This window comes from Palaemon carinicauda, chromosome 13, assembly GCF_036898095.1.
Source record: "Palaemon carinicauda isolate YSFRI2023 chromosome 13, ASM3689809v2, whole genome shotgun sequence".
In the NCBI taxonomy this organism is placed as follows: Eukaryota; Metazoa; Arthropoda; class Malacostraca; order Decapoda; family Palaemonidae; genus Palaemon; species Palaemon carinicauda.
In genome coordinates, this window is record NC_090737.1 from 120,753,330 (window position 1) to 120,760,802 (window position 7,473).

The window sequence follows — 7,473 nt, forward strand, 5'->3', positions numbered from 1 at the left end:
ATGCAATTTCCGGTAAGTACTGGCTACTGGAGTAAGTTGTAATTGCATTTTTCTTATATCCATGTCATCTTTTTTATTTGAAATTAATTCGAATTATAACACGATTCTCAGCGGTAATAAGTAAGTTTTTGCGTTTGATTAAATACCAGCTTCAAGCGATTTTTTATTTAGTTAGAATTAAAAGAAAGGAAATATGGAATTCTATTTTTTTTTCTAATGCCATACTCCTTGTTTTGTGTGAGTGGCACTGGAGTAAGTTGTTTTTGTTTGTGTGTTTACACCGTAAATATATATATATATATATATATATATAGTTTGTTTATATATATGTATATGTATATATATATATATATATATATAGAGAGAGAGAGAGAGAGAGAGAGAGAGAGAGAGAGAGAGAGACATACAAACCTTACGCGTTCTGCAGTTCGTTCCACAGTCATTACATTGTTCTGTAAGCCAGTCCATAAGATTGCATCCTATATAACGAAATGCAGGTTAGATTTTTCCCTTGTCCAGGTCCTTAAAATACCCTCTAACGCCGCGGCAGTATTTTCGAATGTGTCGATATCCGCCGGAGGATACATTCGAGCAAATAGAAAAATTTATTCTCGCCTCGTAAGCCTTTTATATCGGAATTCCAGTCAAAGGAAACTTCTTTATTCGCGGTGTTTCTCTCTTCGCGGTTTTTATCTGATTTTGAGTTATTCTTCTTTATCCTTGTTGTGTTTCTAGTGTGTAGGGGGTGGTGGACATATGTGTTCATCTGTTATCTCCCATTAAAGGTTTAAAGGTCGTTCATGAGTGGCAGAGGCAAGGGACAGTGACATTGCCCTAGCAATCAGGACAGTGCCGTAAAGACTGACCATACATCCATATGATCAGCGCCTAAGCCTCCTCTCCACCCAAGCTAGGACCAGGGAAGGCCAGGCAGTGGCTGTTGATGACTCGGCAGATAGACCTATAGGCTTCCCCAAACCCCCCAACCTTAGCTTACAAGGATGGTAAGGTTGCAGACACTAATGGCACTAACGAGTCTGAGCGGGACTCGAACCCCCGACTGGGAAACACCAGGCAGAGACGTTACCAATCAGGCCACATTATATGTCCTGACCATATCCATTACTTTTTCTTACATGTTAGAATATCCTCTACTTTAGTTTGCTCTCGTATCCATGTTGCTCTTTTTCTGTATCCTTGGGTTATTCCCATCATTATTCTTTCCAGAGCTCTTTCAGTTGTAACCAGCTTATTTTCTAAATCTTTAATAATGCTCCAAGTTTTAGTGAACTCTGTAGCAATGATAACTAACCAGATCATTGCATTGCTTTATAAGAAGTGAATTTTGTTTATATTAACCATTTTAATGGTGGGGGGGGGGGTGTTCTTTGAATTGAATTTCCTATGCGTACATACATGAACACACAAACACACACACACACACACACACATATATATATATATATATATATCTATACATTTAGTTTGTGTATGTACACACACACACACACACACATATATATATATATATATATATATTAACATACCATGATGGCTGCTGCGTGTCAGTAAATGTATTTCTATATATTCCTTAGCTTATGTCTATCCGTAAAATCTTTGCTTACAAAATATTTTGTTTTACTTTCTTCTTTATAACTTGTATACTATTTCATGTGATATCCCCAAAAAAATCCATTTTATGAATTATCACCTCTCTCTCTCTCTCTCTCTCTCTCTCTCTCTCTCTCTCTCTCTCTCTCTCTCTCTCTATCCCAGCTTGCTGAATTTATTCATCTCTCGAGGTTTTTAAAATCTGATGAAATTCTTCCGCCACATCTTGGATAACCACGAAACCGTTTGCACCCTCTGGAGATTTGGGAACTGTATACCGTTTTCCAAAGTCCTTTTTAAAAACCCCCGTCTTAGATATTCCAGTTCTTATTGGAAGATGCCGAAGCATTTTCCGCTACATTTTTTACTTACTAACACTCGACTCTTGAAAATCTATTTTTTTTTTATTGTTTGATGATGTGTTTTTGTTTTCCATGCATCTAGTGTTAGAGCTATAGCTAGAACTAGAGCTAGTGCTAGTGCTATAGCTAGAGCTAGTGCTAGTGGTAGTGCTAGAGCTAGAGCTAGTGCTAGAGCTAGAGCTAGAGCTAGGTCTAGAGATACATAGTCTGAAGTCTTCTTGTAGCGTTTGCGTTAGATTTGTGTGTTAAGGGAGTCTTTTTGATTATTTGATGCTCTAATTCCTTATGTATATTAGGAGATTAAAAACTAAATTAGCTTATATTTATATTAGATTTTTTTTTCAACTGGATATAGCTTTATATTCAATTTTCTTTTGAAGTGTCCAACCATGTGGTAATAGGGTGCACACACATGTATATATATATATATATATATATATATATATATATATATATATATATATATGATATGTATATATAAATATGTATATATATATATATATATGTATATATATATATATATATATATATATATATATATATATATATATATATATCTGTGTGTATGTGTTTGTATATATAAACTGTATATATATTGAAATTTCCAGCCAGGTGATTATATATATATATATATATATATATATATACATACATACATACATACATACATACATACATACATACATACATACATACCTACATACATACATACATACCCGAGTGGAGATACCTTAACGTGGAGAAAGGGTTTGTATATCGCCATGATCAGCAAAGCTAGACTAGTCAGAACCACCCCATACATATCATCATCTCTCATTTTCACTGTATTACCGAGTTTATTTTATGAATGAGATAAATTCCGATTCAGATTAAACTTTTCTAGCTTGTCATTCCATCGTCTTCTCTTTTTTCCCCTTCTTCTTTTACAATCTCTAGGGACCCATTCTGTTATATTTAATGTCCATCTATTTTCTGTCATTCTCATTATATGTCCCGCCCATGTCCCACATAGACTTGATAATTGCACCAGATTCGGTAAACAGGGGAAGACACAATAAATACCTCTAAATTGACTCCTTGAAACATTTTAGGGCATAAATGGCTGTTTTTTTTTTTTTTGAGTTAGCGAAATTAAAGGACCGCAAATATTTTAATTGCCTGTAATTCTTTTCGTGACAAATTTGGAAATTTGTTCCCACCAACTGTTTTATGAGAGACATTAGTTCACCAAACTTTTAGCTGGGCTCCACAAGGCACTAGAAGAGTGGGAAGACCCAGGCCTACATGGCTGAGGACTATGAAGCGTGAAGTAGGAGTTGATGAATGGAGAAGTATTGATTTATAAGCTCAAGATAGAGACGACTGTCAAAATCTAACTGAAGCCCTTTACGTCAATAGGCGTAGGAAGAGATGATGATGATGATGAAGAACTGTTTTATCAGTATAAAGAGATGATACGTAGGCCTATAGTGATTTATGTGGTTGACTCCCCTGACCAATTTCGAATTTTGTATTACAATTCCTCGTTAGTTTAGAACTAAACAACCATTTTTTAATTTTTTCAAATTGTCGGTTGTCCTTTTTCAAAATAAGCCAAACTTTTCCTTCAGTAATATTTATATTTGTTTTAATCTTTATCGGGTGAAAAAAATCCCGTTGAATATTTGGACAATATTTCTTATTTTTCTTTAACCGGTAGAAAAAAAATGCCATTGAATATTTGGGTATTTATCACTTCAAAATATATAGCCAATAAAAAATACCTATATTTTAATTGAACTCAGATACGTTTATTTCATTTATCCATTCCCTAAATCTCCGATACATCTCGCCCTAAAAGTTCAAATAAATACATGAAGGGTGCACTAGATATTTTAAGAAATGTAATAACTTATTATTAAGAAATAACTATCTTTAGCTGCACTGGATGAATCTTTTTATTAACATTGGAAAATTAGTAATCTGGGTTTTAAGAGCAGATTTTTTTTTTCGCATTCATCTGTCTCCATATAACTCTATCTTATTGAAATATTTTATTTTAATTGTTCATTACTTTTCTTGTAGTATATTTCCTTATTTCATTTCCTCACTAGGCTATTTTTCCCTGTTAGAGCCCTTCGGCTTGTAGCATCCTGCTTTACCAACTAGGTTTGTAGCTTAAGAAATAATAATAATAATAATAATAATAATAATAATAATAATAATAAATACTTCTCTGTCACACCAACGGCCCTCGTATCTTCTATTACTAGTGTACGCGACCCGTCAAAATGTCTGCTAAATATTTAAATAGATGCACACACTCAGATTCAGCCCTTCACACCCCCTCCTCCTGCCCTATCAATCACATGACAGTTTAGGCAATTTGTGGGAGAGTGTGGTCTCTGAGTGTACATCATGAGGTAGAGTTGCCAGGTTGGCCTTTATTGGGCCAAAAACTCCAAATTTGGCCTTTTTCGGGCCAAAAAACTCCAAATTTGCCCTTTTTCGCGCTAGATACCTAAAATTGGCCTTTTTGAAATGGTTTAGCCTTAAATGCTATATTTTCGGCCTTTTTTTCCACTATTAGGTAGGCCTTTTAAAGCTGCAGTTGATCATACGTTGGCCTTTTCTCATTTGGAAAACCTGGCAACCCTGCCATGAGTACCCATTATAACTAAGGAGTACCTACTCCCTCTCCCCCATACCAGAGGAACGAGGGAAGACCGAGTACATGTACATCTGGCCATGCCACGGAGCCAGACACTTCCTATTTATTATATAGGGGAGATTGTTTTGTGTTAATACCAGCATTGTATCTTTTACCAATAAGTTAACCACAGGTTTTGTCCAATGTTAGATTTCTTTCAGAAAAATAAACTAATATTATAGTCCATTTCTTTTAGCGATGCATATTTGCACCGACTCGCGGCGATGCCCTTTTAGATCGGAAAAGTTGCCGGATCGCTGATTGGTTAGAATTATCTTGTCCAACCATTCAGCGATCCGGAAACTTTTCCGAGCTAAAAGGGCATCGATGCGAGTCGGTGCAAATATGCATCGCTAAAAGAAATGGACTATAGTCATCATAACAACAACGTGATTTAGCCATCATCCCGAGGACCAAATTGCCAAATTTTATAAAGATTAATAGTTAGGAGTCCTTTAAATCTAGAAGTTTTTCTTCTTTTAAAGGTTTGAAGGTCACTCATGAATGGCACAGGCAAGGAACAGTGACAATGCCCTAACTAGCTGTACAATGCCTCAGAAGCTGATCTTAAACGGAATATGTACACTCGGGTACACTATTCTATCTTATTTCTCTTCTCTTGTTTTGTTAAAGTTGTTATAATTTATAAGGAAATATTTAATGTTACTCTTCTTGTAATATTATATTTTTCCTTGGTTTCTTTTCTCACTGGACTATTTTCCCTGTTGAAGCCCCTGGGCTTATAACACCGTGCTTTTACAACGAGGGTTGTAGCTTAGCAAGTGATAATTATATTAATAATATATGATCAGCACCCAAGCCCCTTCTTCACGCAAGCTAAGACCAGGGAGGACCAGGCAATGGCTACTGGTGACTCAGCTGATAGACCTATAGGCTCTCCCCCCCCCCATCCGAAGCTCACAAGGATGGTGAGGTTGCAGATACTACAAGAAAATATCGAGCTTGAGCGGGGCTCGAACCCCAGTCTGGCAAATTGCAGTCAGGGATGTTACCAATAGTTTGCTCAGTGTTTTTGTAGCTGAGTGAACAAGTGTGTCTGACAGCAGCAGCTGAGGTTTTCACAGAACCCAGAGCTACGGTAGATATCTCATTTCCGTTTGATTTTCCAGAGGGAAAAGATCTCTTAATATTCATGAAGTATCAACCCTCGAAATGAGACGTCCTTTACTTTGCCCCCCTTTTTTTAGCAAAGGAGGCAAGGATTCTCTCTCTCTCTCTCTCTCTCTCTCTCTCTCTCTCTCTCTCTCTCTCTCTCTCTGTACGTGAGATATCACACAAGGCTTTCGTATTGAGTTGGTAAATAAAATTCAAGGTATAACGTAATTGGGTTTGTAACTGAACGGGGTAGTGTGATTATGAGAGAGAGAGAGAGAGAGAGAGAGAGAGAGAGAGAGAGAGAGAGAGAGAGAGAGAGATGATTAGAAAGTATTTATCATTGTTTCCTCATTATCATTTATCCTTTGTTATTTACTTATTAATCTATTTAATGGATAGTCAATTTATATATCCAATAATTTCGGTCTTCATAGAAAGAGGGTGAAATTTCATCCTCATAACTAATGGTAAAATTCGAATTATATTAATAATTAAATAATTAACAGGTAAAATTGATATATCTCTTGATTCTGCGCTGATTTCTTTGATAAGAATAAATGTTTCACAATTTTAATCGTAAAATTTGGAGGTACAATTCGTCTTGCTTTCTTATAAAGTATAATTACGCTTTATTACAACGATTTTCTGGTATCCTACTCAAGTTTTTTGCTCTCTCTCTCTCTCTCTCTCTCTCTCTCTCTCTCTCTCTCTCTCTCTCTCTCTCTCTCTCTCTCTCTCTCTCTCTCTCTCTCTCATATATATATATATATATATATATATATATATATATATATATATATATATATATATATATATACAATAACAACAACAACAATAACTGCTGCCTTTTCCATTTGCACTACAGGACAAAGACCTCAGACATGTCAATTCATGTCTGGGGTTTGGCTAGTTTTTATCACCGCTACTGCAGATTGAAGTTGGGAGAGTTTCGTCTAATCGCTCACAGCAAACCAACCTAGTATGGGTGGCCTTGACTAGTAGCTGTCCAGTCAAAATATTGTAGTCTTCAAGTAATTTTGCACATCACTATCTTTATTTCTTTAGTCATTAAGACTATTCTAAGGGTTGCGGTGGCATATGCGGTAACGTCCCTGACTGGTGATCGACAGACTGGGGTTAGAGTCCCGCTCAAACTCGTTAGTTCCTTCGGTCTCCGCAACCTCTCCATCCTAAGTAGGGGGAATTTTGGGGGAGCCTATAGGTCTATCTGCTGAGTCATCAGCAGCCATTGCCTGGCCTTCATTGGTCGTAGCTTGGGTGAAGAGGGTGCTTAGGTGCTGATCATATGTATATACTGTATGAGGTCTAGGGCATTGTCCTGCTTTATAGGGCAATGCCATTGCCATTTATGAGAGGCCTTTAAATATTAAACCTTTTGAATATTTTTTGATCGGCTATTTATTAGTCTATTTTAAGTTTTGATATATTTACTTTCTTAGTAAGAAACTCAAGTTGTTTAGAAATAACCAATAAGGTTTTAGAAGTTATGGAAGTGTAATGGGATATTAATATTTCAAATTAGATTTAATGTTGGTCTTCATTACGAAGTCTAGGAAGAAACAAAATAGAATTTTGCATACATTGAAAGCGCAAAGAAGCCCGTACATTTTTTCATATCGTGTTGTTTTTTAGCTATACATTTGAAAATGTCCTTAATACAGCAGTGAGAAGGGA